The following is a 19,949-nucleotide window of genomic DNA, read 5'->3' as shown; positions in this document are numbered from 1 at the left end:
CTCCTCCCTCTCTAGTAGATGGACGCTCCTCTCCTCCCTCTCTAGTAGATGGACGCTTCTCTCCTCCCTCCCTCTCTAGTAGATGGACGCTCCTCTCCTCCTCCCTCTCTAGTAGATGGACGCTCCTCTCCTCCCTCCCTCTCTAGTAGATGGACGCTCCTCTCCTCCCTCCCTCTCTAGTAGATGGACGCTCCTCTCCTCCCTCCCTCTCTAGTAGATGGACGCTCCTCTCCTCCCTCCCTCTCTAGTAGATGGACGCTCCTCTCCTCCTCCCTCTCTAGTAGATGGACGCTCCTCTCCTCCTCCCTCTCTAGTAGATGGACGCTCCTCTCCTCCTCCCTCTCTAGTAGATGGACGCTCCTCTCCTCCTCCCTCTCTAGTAGATGGACGCTCCTCTCCTCCTCCCTCTCTAGTAGATGGACGCTCCTCTCCTCCCTCCCTCTCTAGTTGATGGACGCTCCTCTCCTCCTCCCTCTCTAGTAGATGGACGCTCCTCTCCTCCTCCCTCTCTAGTAGATGGACGCTCCTCTCCTCCTCCCTCTCTAGTAGATGGACGCTCCTCTCCTCCTCCCTCTCTAGTAGATGGACGCTCCTCTCCTCCTCCCTCTCTAGTAGATGGACGCTCCTCTCCTCCCTCCCTCTCTAGTAGATGGACGCTCCTCTCCTCCCTCCCTCTCTAGTAGATGGACGCTCCTCTCCTCCCTCCCTCTCTAGTAGATGGACGCTCCTCTCCTCCTCCCTCTCTAGTAGATGGACGCTCCTCTCCTCCCTCCCTCTCTAGTAGATGGACGCTCCTCTCCTCCCTCCCTCTCTAGTAGATGGATGCTCCTCTCCTCCCTCCCTCTCTAGTAGATGGACGCTCCTCTCCTCCCTCCCTCTCTAGTAGATGGACGCTCCTCTCCTCCTCCCTCTCTAGTAGATGTACGCTCCTCTCCTCCTTCCCTCTCTAGTAGATGGACGCTCCTCTCCTCCTCCCTCTCTAGTAGATGGACGCTCCTCTCCTCCTCCCTCTCTAGTAGATGGACGCTCCTCTCCTCCTCCCTCTCTAGTAGATGGACGCTCCTCTCCTCCCTCCCTCTCTAGTAGATGGACGCTCCTCTCCTCCTCCCTCTCTAGTAGATGGACGCTCCTCTCCTCCCTCTCTACTAGATGGACGCTCCTCTCCTCCCTCCCTCTCTAGTTGATGGACGCTCCTCTCCTCCTCCCTCTCTAGTAGATGGACGCTCCTCTCCTCCTCCCTCTCTAGTAGATGGACGCTCCTCTCCTCCTCCCTCTCTAGTAGATGGACGCTCCTCTCCTCCTCCCTCTCTAGTAGATGGACGCTCCTCTCCTCCCTCTCTAGTAGATGGACGCTCCTCTCCTCCTCCCTCTCTAGTAGATGGACGCTCCTCTCCTCCCTCCCTCTCTAGTAGATGGACGCTCCTCTCCTCCCTCCCTCTCTAGTAGATGGACGCTCCTCTCCTCCCTCCCTCTCTAGTAGATGGACGCTCCTCTCCTCCCTCCCTCTCTAGTAGATGGACGCTCCTCTCCTCCCTCCCTCTCTAGTAGATGGACGCTCCTCTCCTCCCTCCCTCTCTAGTAGATGGACGCTCCTCTCCTCCCTCCCTCTCTAGTAGATGGACGCTCCTCTCCTCCCTCCCTCTCTAGTAGATGGACGCTCCTCTCCTCCCTCCCTCTCTAGTAGATGGACGCTCCTCTCCTCCCTCCCTCTCTAGTAGATGGACGCTCCTCTCCTCCCTCCCTCTCTAGTAGATGGACGCTCCTCTCCTCCTCCCTCTCTAGTAGATGGACGCTCCTCTCCTCCTCCCTCTCTAGTAGATGGACGCTCCTCTCCTCCTCCCTCTCTAGTAGATGGACGCTCCTCTCCTCCCTCTCTACTAGATGGACGCTCCTCTCCTCCCTCCCTCTCTAGTTGATGGACGCTCCTCTCCTCCTCCCTCTCTAGTAGATGGACGCTCCTCTCCTCCTCCCTCTCTAGTAGATGGACGCTCCTCTCCTCCTCCCTCTCTAGTAGATGGACGCTCCTCTCCTCCCTCTCTAGTAGATGGACGCTCCTCTCCTCCTCCCTCTCTAGTAGATGGACGCTCCTCTCCTCCCTCTCTAGTAGATGGACGCTCCTCTCCTCCCTCCCTCTCTAGTAGATGGACGCTCCTCTCCTCCCTCCCTCTCTAGTAGATGGACGCTCCTCTCCTCCCTCCCTCTCTAGTAGATGGACGCTCCTCTCCTCCCTCCCTCTCTAGTAGATGGACGCTCCTCTCCTCCTCCCTCTCTAGTAGATGGACGCTCCTCTCCTTCTCCCTCTCTAGTAGATGGACGCTCCTCTCCTCCCTCCCTCTCTAGTAGATGGACGCTCCTCTCCTCCCTCCCTCTCTAGTAGATGGACGCTCCTCTCCTCCCTCCCTCTCTAGTAGATGGACGCTCCTCTCCTCCCTCTCTAGCAGATGGACGCTCCTCTCCTCCTCCCTCTCTAGTAGATGGACGCTCCTCTCCTCCCTCCCTCTCTAGTAGATGGACGCTCCTCTCCTCCCTCCCTCTCTAGTAGATGGACGCTCCTCTCCTCCCTCCCTCTCTAGTAGATGGACGCTCCTCTCCTCCCTCCCTCTCTAGTAGATGGACGCTCCTCTCCTCCCTCCCTCTCTAGTAGATGGACGCTCCTCTCCTCCTCCCTCTCTAGTAGATGTACGCTCCTCTCCTCCTTCCCTCTCTAGTAGATGGACGCTCCTCTCCTCCTCCCTCTCTAGTAGATGGACGCTCCTCTCCTCCTCCCTCTCTAGTAGATGGACGCTCCTCTCCTCCTCCCTCTCTAGTAGATGGACGCTCCTCTCCTCCCTCCCTCTCTAGTAGATGGACGCTCCTCTCCTCCTCCCTCTCTAGTAGATGGACGCTCCTCTCCTCCCTCTCTACTAGATGGACGCTCCTCTCCTCCCTCCCTCTCTAGTTGATGGACGCTCCTCTCCTCCTCCCTCTCTAGTAGATGGACGCTCCTCTCCTCCTCCCTCTCTAGTAGATGGACGCTCCTCTCCTCCTCCCTCTCTAGTAGATGGACGCTCCTCTCCTCCTCCCTCTCTAGTAGATGGACGCTCCTCTCCTCCTCCCTCTCTAGTAGATGGACGCTCCTCTCCTCCCTCCCTCTCTAGTAGATGGACGCTCCTCTCCTCCCTCCCTCTCTAGTAGATGGACGCTCCTCTCCTCCCTCCCTCTCTAGTAGATGGACGCTCCTCTCCTCCCTCCCTCTCTAGTAGATGGACGCTCCTCTCCTCCCTCCCTCTCTAGTAGATGGACGCTCCTCTCCTCCCTCCCTCTCTAGTAGATGGACGCTCCTCTCCTCCCTCCCTCTCTAGTAGATGGACGCTCCTCTCCTCCCTCCCTCTCTAGTAGATGGACGCTCCTCTCCTCCCTCCCTCTCTAGTAGATGGACGCTCCTCTCCTCCCTCCCTCTCTAGTAGATGGACGCTCCTCTCCTCCCTCCCTCTCTAGTAGATGGACGCTCCTCTCCTCCCTCCCTCTCTAGTAGATGGACGCTCCTCTCCTCCTCCCTCTCTAGTAGATGGACGCTCCTCTCCTCCTCCCTCTCTAGTAGATGGACGCTCCTCTCCTCCTCCCTCTCTAGTAGATGGACGCTCCTCTCCTCCCTCTCTACTAGATGGACGCTCCTCTCCTCCCTCCCTCTCTAGTTGATGGACGCTCCTCTCCTCCTCCCTCTCTAGTAGATGGACGCTCCTCTCCTCCTCCCTCTCTAGTAGATGGACGCTCCTCTCCTCCTCCCTCTCTAGTAGATGGACGCTCCTCTCCTCCCTCTCTAGTAGATGGACGCTCCTCTCCTCCTCCCTCTCTAGTAGATGGACGCTCCTCTCCTCCCTCTCTAGTAGATGGACGCTCCTCTCCTCCCTCCCTCTCTAGTAGATGGACGCTCCTCTCCTCCCTCCCTCTCTAGTAGATGGACGCTCCTCTCCTCCCTCCCTCTCTAGTAGATGGACGCTCCTCTCCTCCCTCCCTCTCTAGTAGATGGACGCTCCTCTCCTCCTCCCTCTCTAGTAGATGGACGCTCCTCTCCTTCTCCCTCTCTAGTAGATGGACGCTCCTCTCCTCCCTCCCTCTCTAGTAGATGGACGCTCCTCTCCTCCCTCCCTCTCTAGTAGATGGACGCTCCTCTCCTCCCTCCCTCTCTAGTAGATGGACGCTCCTCTCCTCCCTCTCTAGCAGATGGACGCTCCTCTCCTCCTCCCTCTCTAGTAGATGGACGCTCCTCTCCTCCCTCCCTCTCTAGTAGATGGACGCTCCTCTCCTCCCTCCCTCTCTAGTAGATGGACGCTCCTCTCCTCCCTCCCTCTCTAGTAGATGGACGCTCCTCTCCTCCCTCCCTCTCTAGTAGATGGACGCTCCTCTCCTCCCTCCCTCTCTAGTAGATGGACGCTCCTCTCCTCCCTCCCTCTCTAGTAGATGGACGCTCCTCTCCTCCTCCCTCTCTAGTAGATGGACGCTCCTCTCCTCCTCCCTCTCTAGTAGATGGACGCTCCTCTCCTCCTCCCTCTCTAGTAGATGGACGCTCCTCTCCTCCTCCCTCTCTAGTAGATGGACGCTCCTCTCCTCCTCCCTCTCTAGTAGATGGACGCTCCTCTCCTCCCTCCCTCTCTAGTAGATGGACGCTCCTCTCCTCCTCCCTCTCTAGTAGATGGACGCTCCTCTCCTCCCTCCCTCTCTAGTAGATGGACGCTCCTCTCCTCCTCCCTCTCTAGTAGATGGACGCTCCTCTCCTCCTCCCTCTCTAGTAGATGGACGCTCCTCTCCTCCTCCCTCTCTAGTAGATGGACGCTCCTCTCCTCCCTCCCTCTCTAGTAGATGGACGCTCCTCTCCTCCCTCCCTTTCTAGTAGATGGACGCTCCTCTCCTCCTCCCTCACAAGTAGATGGACGCTCCTCTCCTCCTCCCTCACAAGTAGATGGACGCTCCTCTCCTCCCTCACTAGTAGATGGACGCTCCTCTCCTCCTCCCTCTCTAGTAGATGGACGCTCCTCTCCTCCTCCCTCTCTAGTAGATGGACGCTCCTCTCCTCCCTCTCTAGTAGATGGACGCTCCTCTCCTCCCTCTCTAGTAGATGGACGCTCCTCTCCTCCTCCTCCTCCCTCTCTAGTAGATGGACGCTCCTCTCCTCCTCCCTCTCTAGTAGAGGGACGCTCCTCTCCTCCTCCCTCTCTAGTAGAGGGACGCTCCTCTCCTCCTCCCTCTCTAGTAGATGGACGCTCCTCTCCTCCCTCCCTCTCTAGTAGATGGACGCTCCTCTCCTCCCTCCCTCTCTAGTAGATGGACGCTCCTCTCCTCCTCCCTCACAAGTAGATGGACGCTCCTCTCCTCCTCCCTCACAAGTAGATGGACGCTCCTCTCCTCCCTCTCTAGTTGATGGACGCTCCTCTCCTCCCTCTCTAGTAGATGGACGCTCCTCTCCTCCCTCTCTAGTAGATGGACGCTCCTCTCCTCCTCCCTCTCTAGTAGATGGACGCTCCTCTCCTCCTCCCTTTCTAGTAGATGTACGCTCCTCTCCTCCTCCCTCTATAGTAGTCGGACGCTCCTCTCCTCCTCCCTCTCTAGTAGATGGATGCTCCTCTCCTCCTCCTCCTCCCTCCCTTTCTAGTAGGTGGACACTCCTCTCCTCCCTCCCTCTCTAGTAGATGGACGCTCCTCTCCTCCCTCTCTAGTAGATGTACGCTCCTCTCCTCCTCCCTCTCTAGTAGATGGACGCTCCTCTCCTCCTCCCTCTCTAGTAGATGGACGCTCCTCTCCTCCTCCCTCTCTAGTAGTCGGACGCTCCTCTCCTCCTCCCTCTCTAGTAGATGGACGCTCCTCTCCTCCCTCACTAGTAGATGGACGCTCCTCTCCTCCTCCCTCTCTAGTAGATGGACGCTCCTCTCCTCCCTCCCTCTCTAGTAGATGGACGCTCCTCTCCTCCCTCCCTCTCTAGTAGATGGACGCTCCTCTCCTCCCTCCCTCTCTAGTAGATGGACGCGCCTCTCCTCCCTCCCTCTCTAGTAGATGGACGCTCCTCTCCTCCTCCCTCTCTAGTAGATGGACGCTCCTCTCCTCCTCCCTCTCTAGTAGATGGACGCTCCTCTCCTCCTCCCTCTCTAGTAGATGGACGCTCCTCTCCTCCCTCCCTCTCTAGTTGATGGACGCTCCTCTCCTCCCTCCCTCTCTAGTTGATGGACGCTCCTCTCCTCCTCCCTCTCTAGTAGATGGACGCTCCTCTCCTCCTCCCTCTCTAGTAGATGGACGCTCCTCTCCTCCTCCCTCTCTAGTAGATGGACGCTCCTCTCCTCCCTCTCTAGTAGATGGACGCTTCTCTCCTCCTCCCTCTCTAGTAGATGGACGCTCCTCTCCTCCTCCCTCTCTAGTAGATGGACGCTCCTCTCCTCCCTCCCTCTCTAGTAGATGGACGCTCCTCTCCTCCTCCCTCTCTAGTAGATGGACGCTCCTCTCCTCCCTCCCTCTCTAGTAGATGGACGCTCCTCTCCTCCTCCCTCTCTAGTAGATGGACGCTCCTCTCCTCCCTCCCTCTCTAGTAGATGGACGCTCCTCTCCTCCTCCCTCTCTAGTAGATGGACGCTCCTCTCCTCCCTCCCTCTCTAGTAGATGGACGCTCCTCTCCTCCCTCCCTCTCTAGTAGATGGACGCTCCTCTCCTCCTCCCTCTCTAGTAGATGGACGCTCCTCTCCTCCTCCCTCTCTAGTAGATGGACGCTCCTCTCCTCCTCCCTCTCTAGTAGATGGATGCTCCTCTCCTCCTCCCTCTCTAGTAGATGGACGCTCCTCTCCTCCTCCCTCTCTAGTAGATGGACGCTCCTCTCCTCCTCCCTCTCTAGTAGATGGACGCTCCTCTCCTCCCTCTCTAGTAGATGGACGCTCCTCTCCTCCCTCCCTCTCTAGTAGATGGACACTCCTCTCCTCCTCCCTCTCTAGTAGATGGACGCTCCTCTCCTCCCTCCCTCTCTAGTAGATGGACGCTCCTCTCCTCCTCCCTCTCTAGTAGATGGACGCTCCTCTCCTCCTCCCTCTCTAGTAGATGGACGCTCCTCCCCTCCCTCCCTCTCTAGTGGATGGACGCTCCTCTCCTCCCTCCCTCTCTAGTAGATGGACGCTCCTCTCCTCCTCCCTCTCTAGTAGATGGACGCTCCTCTCCTCCTCCCTCTCTAGTAGATGGACGCTCCTCTCCTCCTCCCTCTCTAGTAGATGGACGCTCCTCTCCTCCCTCCCTCTCTAGTAGATGGACGCTCCTCTCCTCCCTCCCTCTCTAGTAGATGGACGCTCCTCTCCTCCCTCCCTCTCTAGTAGATGGACGCTCCTCTCCTCCCTCTCTAGCAGATGGACGCTCCTCTCCTCCTCCCTCTCTAGTAGATGGACGCTCCTCTCCTCCCTCCCTCTCTAGTAGATGGACGCTCCTCTCCTCCCTCCCTCTCTAGTAGATGGACGCTCCTCTCCTCCCTCCCTCTCTAGTAGATGGACGCTCCTCTCCTCCTCCCTCTCTAGTAGATGGACGCTCCTCTCCTCCTCCCTCTCTAGTAGATGGACGCTCCTCTCCTCCTCCCTCTCTAGTGGATGGACGCTCCTCTCCTCCCTCCCTCTCTAGTAGATGGACGCTCCTCTCCTCCTCCCTCTCTAGTAGATGGACGCTCCTCTCCTCCTCCCTCTCTAGTAGATGGACGCTCCTCTCCTCCTCCCTCTCTAGTAGATGGACGCTCCTCTCCTCCCTCCCTCTCTAGTAGATGGACGCTCCTCTCCTCCCTCCCTCTCTAGTAGATGGACGCTCCTCTCCTCCCTCTCTAGCAGATGGACGCTCCTCTCCTCCCTCTCTAGCAGATGGACGCTCCTCTCCTCCTCCCTCTCTAGTAGATGGACGCTCCTCTCCTCCCTCCCTCTCTAGTAGATGGACGCTCCTCTCCTCCCTCCCTCTCTAGTAGATGGACGCTCCTCTCCTCCCTCCCTCTCTAGTAGATGGACGCTCCTCTCCTCCCTCCCTCTCTAGTAGATGGACGCTCCTCTCCTCCCTCTCTAGTAGATGGACGCTCCTCTCCTCCTCCCTCTCTAGTAGATGGACGCTCCTCTCCTCCCTCCCTCTCTAGTAGATGGACGCTCCTCTCCTCCCTCCCTCTCTAGTAGATGGACGCTCCTCTCCTCCTCCCTCACAAGTAGATGGACGCTCCTCTCCTCCTCCCTCACTAGTAGATGGACGCTCCTCTCCTCCCTCACTAGTAGATGGACGCTCCTCTCCTCCTCCCTCTCTAGTAGATGGACGCTCCTCTCCTCCTCCCTCTCTAGTAGATGGACGCTCCTCTCCTCCCTCTCTAGTAGATGGACGCTCCTCTCCTCCTCCTCCTCCCTCTCTAGTAGATGGACGCTCCTCTCCTCCTCCCTCTCTAGTAGATGGACGCTCCTCTCCTCCTCCCTCTCTAGTAGATGGACGCTCCTCTCCTCCTCCCTCTCTAGTAGATGGACGCTCCTCTCCTCCTCCCTCTCTAGTAGATGGACGCTCCTCTCCTCCCTCTCTAGTAGATGGACGCTCCTCTCCTCCCTCTCTAGTAGATGGACGCTCCTCTCCTCCCTCCCTCTCTAGTAGATGGACGCTCCTCTCCTCCTCCCTCACAAGTAGATGGACGCTCCTCTCCTCCTCCCTCACAAGTAGATGGACGCTCCTCTCCTCCCTCTCAAGTAGATGGACGCTCCTCTCCTCCCTCTCTAGTAGATGGACGCTCCTCTCCTCCTCCCTCTCTAGTAGATGGACGCTCCTCTCCTCCTCCCTTTCTAGTAGATGTACGCTCCTCTCCTCCTCCCTCTCTAGTAGTCGGACGCTCCTCTCCTCCTCCCTCTCTAGTAGATGGATGCTCCTCTCCTCCTCCTCCCTCCCTTTCTAGTAGGTGGACACTCCTCTCCTCCTCCCTCTCTAGTAGATGGACGCTCCTCTCCTCCTCCCTCTCTAGTAGATGGACGCTCCTCTCCTCCTCCCTCTCTAGTAGATGGACGCTCCTCTCCTCCCTCCCTCTCTAGTAGATGGACGCTCCTCTCCTCCCTCCCTCTCTAGTAGATGGACGCTCCTCTCCTCCCTCCCTCTCTAGTAGATGGACGCTCCTCTCCTCCCTCCCTCTCTAGTAGATGGACGCTCCTCTCCTCCCTCCCTCTCTAGTAGATGGACGCTCCTCTCCTCCCTCCCTCTCTAGAAGATGGACGCTCCTCTCCTCCCTCCCTCACAAGTAGATGGACGCTCCTCTCCTCCTCCCTCACAAGTAGATGGACGCTCCTCTCCTCCTCCCTCACAAGTAGATGGACGCTCCTCTCCTCCCTCTCTAGTAGATGGACGCTCCTCTCCTCCCTCTCTAGTAGATGGACGCTCCTCTCCTCCTCCCTCTCTAGTAGTCGGACGCTCCTCTCCTCCTCCCTCTCTAGTAGATGGATGCTCCTCTCCTCCTCCTCCCTCCCTTTCTAGTAGGTGGACGCTCCTCTCCTCCCTCCCTCTCTAGTAGATGGACGCTCCTCTCCTTCTCCCTCCCTTTCTAGTAGGTGGACACTCCTCTCCTCCCTCCCTCTCTAGTAGATGGACGCTCCTCTCCTCCTCCTCCCTCCCTTTCTAGTAGGTGGACGCTCCTCTCCTCCCTCCCTCTCTAGTAGATGGACGCTCCTCTCCTCCTCCCTCTCTAGTAGATGTACGCTCCTCTCCTCCTCCCTCTCTAGTAGATGGACGCTCCTCTCCTCCTCCCTCTCTAGTAGATGGACGCTCCTCTCCTCCTCCCTCTCTAGTAGTCGGACGCTCCTCTCCTCCTCCCTCTCTAGTAGATGGACGCTCCTCTCCTCCCTCCCTCTCTAGTAGATGGACGCTCCTCTCCTCCCTCCCTCTCTAGTAGATGGACGCTCCTCTCCTCCCTCCCTCTCTAGTAGATGGACGCTCCTCTCCTCCCTTCCTCTCTAGTAGATGGACGCTCCTCTCCTCCTCCCTCTCTAGTAGATGGACGCTCCTCTCCTCCTCCCTCTCTAGTAGATGGACGCTCCTCTCCTCCTCCCTCTCTAGTAGATGGACGCTCCTCTCCTCCTCCCTCTCTAGTTGATGGACGCTCCTCTCCTCCTCCCTCTCTAGTAGATGGACGCTCCTCTCCTCCCTCCCTCTCTAGTTGATGGACGCTCCTCTCCTCCTCCCTCTCTAGTAGATGGACGCTCCTCTCCTCCTCCCTCTCTAGTAGATGGACGCTCCTCTCCTCCTCCCTCTCTAGTAGATGGACGCTCCTCTCCTCCTCCCTCTCTAGTAGATGTACGCTCCTCTCCTCCTCCCTCTCTAGTAGATGGACGCTCCTCTCCTCCTCCCTCTCTAGTAGATGGACGCTCCTCTCCTCCCTCTCTAGTAGATGGACGCTCCTCTCCTCCCTCCCTCTCTAGTAGATGGACGCTCCTCTCCTCCTCCCTCTCTAGTAGATGGACGCTCCTCTCCTCCCTCCCTCTCTAGTAGATGGACGCTCCTCTCCTCCTCCCTCTCTAGTAGATGGACGCTCCTCTCCTCCCTCCCTCTCTAGTAGATGGACGCTCCTCTCCTCCTCCCCCTCTAGTAGATGGACGCTCCTCTCCTCCTCCCTCTCTAGTAGATGGACGCTCCTCTCCTCCTCCCTCTCTAGTAGATGGACGCTCCTCTCCTCCTCCCTCTCTAGTAGTCGGACGCTCCTCTCCTCCTCCCTCTCTAGTAGATGTACGCTCCTCTCCTCCCTCCCTTTCTAGTAGGTGGACGCTCCTCTCCTCCCTCCCTCTCTAGTAGATGGACGCTCCTCTCCTCCTCCCTCTCTAGTAGATGGACGCTCCTCTCCTCCTCCCTCTCTAGTAGATGGACGCTCCTCTCCTCCTCCCTCTCTAGTAGATGGACGCTCCTCTCCTCCTCCCTCTCTAGTAGGTGGACGCTCCTCTCCTCCCTCCCTCTCTAGTAGATGGACGCTCCTCTCCTCCCTCCCTTTCTAGTAGGTGGACGCTCCTCTCCTCCCTCCCTTTCTAGTAGGTGGACGCTCCTCTCCTCCCTCCCTCTCTATTAGATGGACGATCCTCTCCTCCCTCCCTTTCTAGTAGGTGGACGCTCCTCTCCTCCCTCCCTCTCTAGTAGATGGACGATCCTCTCCTCCCTCCCTCTCTAGTAGATGGACGCTCCTCTCCTCCCTCCCTCTCTAGTAGATGGACGCTCCTCTCCTCCCTCCCTCTCTAGTAGAGGGACGCTCCTCTCCTCTCTCCCTCTCTAGTAGATGGACGCTCCTCTCCTCCTCCCTCTCTAGTAGGTGGACGCTCCTCTCCTCCCTCCCTCTCTAGTAGATGGACGCTCCTCTCCTCCTCCCTCTCTAGTAGGTGGACGCTCCTCCCCTCCCTCTCTAGTAGATGGACGCTCCTCCCCTCCCTCTCTAGTAGATGGACGCTCCTCCCCTCCCTCTCTAGTAGATGGACGCTCCTCCCCTCCCTCTCTAGTAGATGGACGCTCCTCTCCTCCTCCTCCTCCCTCCCTTTCTAGTAGGTGGACACTCCTCTCCTCCCTCCCTCTCTAGTAGATGGACGCTCCTCTCCTCCCTATCTAGTAGGTGGACGCTCCTCTCCTCCTCCTCCCTCCCTCTCTAGTAGGTGGACGCTCCTCCCCTCCCTCTCTAGTAGGTGGACGCTCCTCTCCTCCTCCCTCTCTAGTAGGTGTACGCTCCTCTCCTCCCTCCCTCTCTAGTATGTGTAGGCTCCTCTCCTGCTCCTTCTCTAGTAGGTGGACGCTCCTCCCCTCCCTCTCTAGTAGATGGACGCTCCTCTCCTCCCTCCCTCTCTAGTAGATGGACTCTCCTCTCCTCCCTCCCTCTCTAGTAGAGGGACGCTCCTCTCCTCTCTCCCTCTCTAGTAGATGGACGCTCCTCTCCTCCTCCCTCTCTAGTAGGTGGACGCTCCTCCCCTCCCTCTCTAGTAGATGGACGCTCCTCCCCTCCCTCTCTAGTAGATGGACGCTCCTCCCCTCCCTCTCTAGTAGGTGGACGCTCCTCCCCTCCCTCTCTAGTAGGTGGACGCTCCTCTCCTCCCTCCCTCTCTAGTATGTGTAGGCTCCTTACTTTTGCTCTTCCTCCTTTTTCTGGTTCTGACATATCAGGGCCTTGTCTGGTGGTCTTTGTGGATTGTCTGCAGCGGTTCTGGAGGGGCTGACCTTCACACGTGTCGTCCTCTGTATCTGGACGTGTTCACACTTGGCTTTAATCCTTCACACTCCGTTACTGCTGCAGTTGCAGCTTCTCGTGCGGACAGTCAGTAACATTACGTGTATTATATTAACCCCGGAGATGCTGGGTTCAGGATTCCTCCATTGTGAGCTGGACATGGAAGCAATAATTGTCCATAATCGACGACTTATCCAGAGGAAAAGTGAATGAGCAGAGTGTGGAGTGCGGCCGACGATCCGCCTGCGGGCCCTGCGCTCAGTAACGTGTGTTCTGTCTCCTCTGACCTCGACGTAGTGCCTGCCGTCCTCGCTGTCGTCCTCCTCGGTGCTGCCTGCCGTCCTTGCTGCCGTTCTCCTGGGTGCTGCCTGCCGTCCTCGCTGCCGTCCTCCTCGGGGCTGCCTGTCGTCCTCGCTGCCGTCCTCCTCGGTGCTGCCTGCCGTCCTCGCTGCCGTTCTCCTGGGTGCTGCCTGCCGTCCTCGCTGCCGTTCTCCTGGGTGCTGCCTGCCGTCCTCGCTGCCGTTCTCCTGGGTGCTGCTGGCTGTCCTCGCTGCCGTTTTCCTCGGTGCTGCCTGCCGTCCTCGCTGCCGTTCTCCTCGGGGCTGCCTGCCGTCCTCGCTGCCGTTCTCCTCGGGGCTACCTGCCGTCCTCGCTGCCGTTCTCCTCTGGGCCACCTGCCGTCCTCGCTGCCGTTCTCCTCTGGGCCGCCTTCCATCCTCGCTGCCGTTCTCCTCGGGGCTACCTGCCGCCCTCGCTGCCTTTCTCCTCGGGGCTACCTGCCGTCCTCGCTGCCGTTTTCCTCAGGGCTGCCTGCCGTCCTCGCTGCCGTTCTCCTCTGGGCCGCCTGCCGTCCTCGCTGCTGTTCTCCTCTGGGCTGCCTGCCGTCCTCGCTGCCGTTCTCCTCTGGGCCGCCTGCCGTCCTCGTTGCTGTTCTCCTCTGGGCCGCCTGCCGCCCTCGCTGCCGTTCTCCTCGGGGCTGCCTGCCGTCCTCGCTGCCGTTCTCCTCGGGGCTGCCTGCCGTCCTCGCTGCCGTTCTCCTCGGGGCTGCCTGCCGCCCTCGCTGCCGTTCTCCTCGGTGCTACCTGCCGCCCTCGCTGCCATTCTCCTCGGGGCTACCTGCCGTCCTCGCTGCCGTTCTGCTCGGGGCTACCTGCCGTCCTCGCTGCCGTTCTCCTCTGGGCCGCCTGCCGTCCTCGCTGCTGTTCTCCTCTGGGCCGCCTGCCGTCCTCGCTGCTGTTCTCCTCTGGGCCGCCTGCTGTCCTCGCTGCCGTTCTCCTCGGGGCTACCTGCCGTCCTCGGGGCTGCCTGCCGTCCTCGCTGCCGTTCTGCTCGGGGCTACCTGCCGTCCTCGCTGCCGTTCTCCTCTGGGCCGCCTGCCGTTCTCGCTGCTGTTCTCCTCTGGGCCGCCTGCCGTCCTCGCTGCTGTTCTCCTCTGGGCCGCCTGCCGTCCTCGCTGCCGTTCTCCTCGGGGCTACCTGCCGTCCTCGGGGCTGCCTGCCGTCCTCGCTGCCGTTCTCCTCGGGGCTGCCTGCCGTCCTCGCTGCCGTTCTCCTCGGGGCTGCCTGCCGTCCTCGCTGCCGTTCTCCTCGGGGCTGCCTGCCGTCCTCGCTGCCGTTCTCCTCGGGGCTGCCTGCCGTCCTCGCTGCCAGTCTCCTCGGGGCTGCCTGCCGTCCTCGCTGCCGTTCTCCTCGGGGCTGCCTGCCGTCCTCGCTGCCGTTCTCCTCGGGGCTGCCTGCCGTCCTCGCTGCCGTTCTCCTCGGTGCTGCCTGCCGTCCTCGCTGCCGTTCTCCTCGGGGCTGCCTGCCGTCCTCGCTGCCGTTCTCCTCGGGGCTGCCTGCCGTCCTCGCTGCCGTTCTCCTCGGGGCTGCCTGCCGTCCTCGCTGCCGTTCCCGTCGGGGCGTCCGTCCGTCATTAATTGTCCACATCTTCAGTCATATTGGGACGTTAAATTATCACTTCCAATATAAAGTCATTCAGGATTTTACATTACCAAATAGCAAAATGGCGCCGAGTCCAGAATATACAGCGGCTGCAGGTGACGATCCTGTGAAACTAGGATGTGCACAAAGTCAGGAAACCAACGGCAACGCCGGATAATTACAGCCAGCGATCGTGGGACTGCCGCCTGGCCGTGGGCGATGGCCTGTACTCCACGCCCGCCATATTACATCACATAGTGGGTCCTGACTGGCTGTGGACGCTGGTGGTGAGCATAGGCCCATACTCCACGCCCGCCATATTACATCACACTGTGGATCCTGGCTGGCTGTGGACGCTGGCTGTGGACGCTGTCCCGTACTCCACGCCCGCCATATTACATCACACTGTGGATCCTGGCTGGCTGTGGACGCTGGCTGTGGACGCTGTCCCGTACTCCACGCCCGCCATATTACATCACACTGTGGATCCTGGTTGGCTGTTGGCGCTGGCTTTGGACGCTGTCCCGTACTCCACGCCCGCCATATTACATCACACTTTGGATCCTGGTTGGCTGTGGGCGCTGGCTTTGGACGCTGTCCCGTACTCCACACCCGCCATATTACATCACACTGTGGATCCTGGTTGGCTGTTGGCGCTGGCTGTGGGTGCTGGCCCGTACTCCACGCCCGCCATATTACATCACACTGTGGGCGCTGACTGTGGACACTGGCCCGTACTCCACGCCCGCCATATTACATCACACTGTGGGCGCTGACTGTGGACACTGGCCCGTACTCCACGCCCGCCATATTACATCACACTGTGGGCGCTGACTGGCGGCCTCTGTGGTGATTTCCTGGGTGACACGCCTCTGCAGACTGCCCGTTGCCATGGAATACGGTAGGCCGAGACCAGATGCTTCACAGAGGACAAGAGATATCTAAGGCCAAAAATCTGATTTTTACTGCACTTTAGTGTGTACAGCAGATAGAGGCCGCCGTCCTCTACACTCGCCCGGCCTCCCAGCCACATCACCCAGCGACTCCCAGTACAGCCCAGCACTCTGAGGGGTCTCGTCTTTCCCTGAGGTGGGGGGGGACTCTCGTCTTTCCCTGAGGTGGGGGGGGGGCTTCGTCTTTCCCTGAGGTAGGGGGGCTGTCTTTCCCTGAGGTGGGGTGCTCTCTCGTCTTTCCCTGAGGTGGGGGGCTCTCGTCTTTCCCTGAGGTGCGGGGGGGCTATCGTCTTTCCCTGAGGGAGGGCCTCGTCCTTCCCTGAGGTAGGGGGGGCTTTCGTCTTTCCCTGAGGGGGGGTCTCGTCTTTCCCTGAGTGGGGGGTGTCGTTTCTCCCTGAGGTGGGGGGTGTCCTCATTCTCTTTCCTATAATACTGCCCCCTATGTACAAGAATATAACTACTATAATACTGCCCCCTATGTACAAGAATATAACTACTATAATACTGCCCCTATATACAAGAATATAACTACTATAATACTGCTCCTATGTACAAGAATATAACTACTATAATACTGCCCCCTATGTACAAGAATATAACTACTATAATACTGCCCCCTATGTACAAGAATATAACTACTATAATACTGCCCGCTATATACAAGAATATAACTACTATAATACTGCTCCTATGTACAAAAATATAACTACTATAATACTGCCCCCTATGTACAGGAATATAACTACTATAATACTGCCCCTATGTACAAGAATATATCTACTATAATACTGCTACTATGTACAAGAATATACCTACTATAATACTGCCCCTATATACAAGAATATGACTACTATAATACTGCCCCCTATGTACAACAATATAACTACTATAATACTGCCCCCTATGTACAAGAATATAACTACTATAATACTGCCCCTATATGCAAGAATATAACTACTATAATACTGCCCCTATATACAAGAATATAACTACTATAATACTGCCCCCTATGTACAAGAATATAACTACTATAATACTGCCCCCTATGCACAAGAATATAACTATTATAATACTGCCCCCTATGTACAAGAATATATCTACTATAATACTGCCCCTATGTACAAAAATATAACTACTATAATACTGCCCCTATGTACAAGAATATAACTACTATAATACTGCTCCTATATACAAGAATATAACTACTATAATACTGCCCCTATGTACAAGAATATAACTACTATAATACTGCTATGTACAAAAATATAACTACTATAATACTGCCCCTATGTACAAGAATATAACTACTATAATACTGCTCCTATATACAAGAATATAACTACTATAATACTGCCCCCTATGCACAAGAATATAACTACTATAATACTGCCCCCTATGTACAAGAATATATCTACTATAATACTGCCCCTATGTACAAGAATATAACTACTATAATACTGCCCCTATATACATGAATATAACTACTATAATACTGCCCCTAAATACAAGAATATAACTACTATAATACTGCCCCTATGTGCAAGAATATAACTACTATAATACTGCCCCTATGTACAGGAATATAACTACTATAATACTGCCCCTATATACAAGAATATAACTACTATAATACTGCTCCTATATGCAAGAATATAACTACTATAATACTGCCCCCTATGTACAAGAATATAACTACTATAATACTGCCCCCTATGCACAAGAATATAACTACTATAATACTGCCCCCTATGTACAAGAATATATCTACTATAATACTGCCCCTATTTACAAGAATATAACTACTATAATACTGCCCCTATATACATGAATATAACTACTATAATACTGCCCCTAAATACAAGAATATAACTACTATAATACTGCCCCCTATGCACAAGAATATAACTACTATAATACTGACCCCTATGTACAAGAATATATCTACTATAATACTGCCCCTATTTACAAGAATATAACTACTATAATACTGCCCCTATATACATGAATATAACTACTATAATACTGCCCCTAAATACAAGAATATAACTACTATAATACTGCCCCTATGTGCAAGAATATAACTACTATAATACTGCCCCTATATACAAGAATATAACTACTATAATACTGCCCCTATATACAAGAATATAACTACTATAATACTGCCCCTATATACAAGAATATAACTACTATAATACTGCCCCTATATACAAGAATATAACTACTATAATACTGCTCTTATGTACAAGAATATAACTACTATAATACTGCTCCCTATGTACAAGAATATAACTACTATAATACTGCTCTTATGTACAAGAATATAACTACTATAATACTGCTTCTATATACAAGAATATAACTACTATAATACTGCCCCCTATGTACAAGAATATAACTACTATAATACTGCTCTTATGTACAAGAATATAACTACTATAATACTGCTCCTATGTACAAGAATATAACTACTATAATACTGCTCTTATGTACAAGAATATAACTACTATAATACTGCTCCCTATGTACAAGAATATAACTACTATAATACTGCTCCCTATATACAAGAATATAACTACTATAATACTGCCCCCTATATACAAGAATATAGCTGCTATACCACTGACTCTCTGTTTTTCCTCCTCAGTCGGGCTGTATTTCTCGTCCTCGGAGCTGACAGTCCCTGTGCTGGATGGTGAGACGTGTTTCTTGGCTGTGGTCCCTCCTGTGTGCTGGGATATATCGGGTGTATACGGTGCCGGCGGGCTGTGAGCAGTTACTGTGGATTCTCCTGGGGTATAATGTGGAGTGTTGATGTGGTGCGGCAGTGAAGCGCGTGGGGCGGAAGGAGCCGGGGCGGTGCCCGCAGCCGCGCTGTGTTTGGTCTTCATCAGTGCCGGGAAAATGGAGATTTACAGGAAAAACTATTCATACAGCGGATGTGGCTCTGTGGATCTGCTGGGCTGAGGATCCCGGATCAGCACCGGAGAGGAGGTAGGTGACACCAATACAGTACTGCGGAGGCTAGAGAAGTTCAGTGTGAAGTGCAGCTCTGGAGTATAATACAGGAGGTAACTCAGGATCAGTAATGTATGTACACAGTGACTGCACCAGCTGAATAGTGAGTGCTGTTCTGGAGTATAATACAGGAGGTAACTCAGGATCAGTAATGTAATGTATGTACACAGTGACTGCACCGGCAGAATAGTGAGTGCAGCTCTGGAATATAATACAGGAGGTAACTCAGGATCAGTAATGTAATGTATGTACACAGTGACTGCACCGGCAGAATAGTGAGTGCTGCTCTGGAGTATAATACAGGAGGTAACTCAGGATCAGTAATGTAATGTATGTACACAGTGACTGCACCGGCAGAATAGTGAGTGCAGCTCTGGAATATAATACAGGAGGTAACTCAGGATCAGTAATGTAATGTATGTACACAGTGACTGCACCAGCAGAATAGTGAGTGCTGCTCTGGAGTATAATACAGGAGGTAACTCAGGATCAGTAATGTAATGTATGTACACAGTGACTGCACCGGCAGAATAGTGAGTGCAGCTCTGGAGTATATTTCAGACTTTTTCTCTGGATGATCTGTATATCTTCAAGCCCAGTAATCTGTGGTGAAATATTCCTGGTATACCTGGTGTTGGACCCTGGGCGGTGGTGATATTTGGGGGGTCTCCTGACGACACTGGCTGTGGAGTGGGGGGGACGCAGTCAGTGTCTTATGCTCAGATCTTAAGTTGTGTTGTTGGACGGTTCGTCTGATCGTCTGATGAGAGGAAGAAGATCCCGGGGTCTGAGCAGCGCGAGGTCACGTGTGATTTCAGGATTAAGCAATGATCTCCTCCTACCACACCCGGCGATCACTGATCCCCTCCTTACACCTAGCGATCACTGATTCCTCCCCCCCCCACCCGGCGATCACTGATTCCCCCCCACCCGGCGATCACTGATTTCCCCCCCCCCCCGGCGATCACTGATTTCCCCCCCGGCGATCACTGATTTTTCCCCCCCCCCCGGCGATCACTGATTTTCCCCCCTCCCCCCCCCCCCGGCGATCACTGATTCCCCCCCCCCCTTCCGGCGATCACTGATTCCTCCCCCACACCCGGCGATCACTGATTCCTCCCCCCCCCACCCGGCGATCACTGATTCCTCCCCCACACCCGGCGATCACTGATTCCTCCCCCCCACCCGGCGATCACTGATTCCCTTCCCCCCCCCCCCCCACCCGGCGATCACTGATTCCTCCCCCACACCCGGCGATCACTGATTCCTCCCCCACACCCAGTGATCACTGATTTCTCCCCCACACCCGGTGATCACTGATCCCCTCCTTACACCTAGCGATCACTGATTCCCCCCCACCCGGCGATCACTGATTCCTCCCCCACACCTGGCGATCACTGATTTCTCCCCCACACCCGGTGATCACTGATTTCTCCCCCACACCCGGCGATCACTGATTTCTCCCCCACACCCGGCGATCACTGATTTCTCCCCCACACCCGGCAATCACTGATTTCTCCCCCACACCCGGTGATCACTGATCCCCTCCTTACACCTAGCGATCACTGATTCCCCCCCACGCGCACAATCAGCGTACAGCCCGTGGTATACCGTCGGGTCTGCTGTATATGGCTGAGCGTATATGCCGTATAGTCACCCGCCAGCTCTTCCTCCAGGCACGTCCTGTGATCGCCGCTGTCCTTCATTACCGCGTCTCCATTGGAGCAGCAGATAGCGGCGTGTGAGAGGCGATGGCAGAGAAGTGCAGCGTCCTGGCACCGGCCCACCAGCTCGGCGGCATATGTCCCTGAGAGGAGAAGACCCGGTGTCAGAGCTGTTGGCCGAGCACCAGAAGACAATAGACTCCTCCGCTCG

At 55.6% G+C, this 19,949-nt stretch overlaps 1 protein-coding gene across 2 annotated transcripts in view; it reads left to right on the top strand.

The window, feature by feature from the left end:
• The window catches only part of LRRC24 (leucine rich repeat containing 24), a 148,367-nt gene that overhangs the window by 11,449 nt on the left and 116,969 nt on the right, over positions 1-19,949 (top strand). Inside the window, exon 2 of one of the 2 annotated variants that reach the window (XM_075332433.1) lies at positions 17,704-17,751. The gene's annotated coding sequence lies outside the window, so the exon portion shown is untranslated. Of the gene's footprint in view, positions 1-17,703; positions 18,051-19,949 lie in introns of both variants that reach the window. The other variant, XM_075332432.1, reaches the window with a different exon arrangement.

Source organism: Anomaloglossus baeobatrachus, unplaced genomic scaffold (genome assembly GCF_048569485.1).
Source record: "Anomaloglossus baeobatrachus isolate aAnoBae1 unplaced genomic scaffold, aAnoBae1.hap1 Scaffold_328, whole genome shotgun sequence".
NCBI classification, from domain to species: Eukaryota; Metazoa; Chordata; class Amphibia; order Anura; family Aromobatidae; genus Anomaloglossus; species Anomaloglossus baeobatrachus.
The sequence above is the reverse complement of the archived record's forward strand: the minus strand, read 5'-3'. Positions and strand labels throughout refer to the sequence as shown.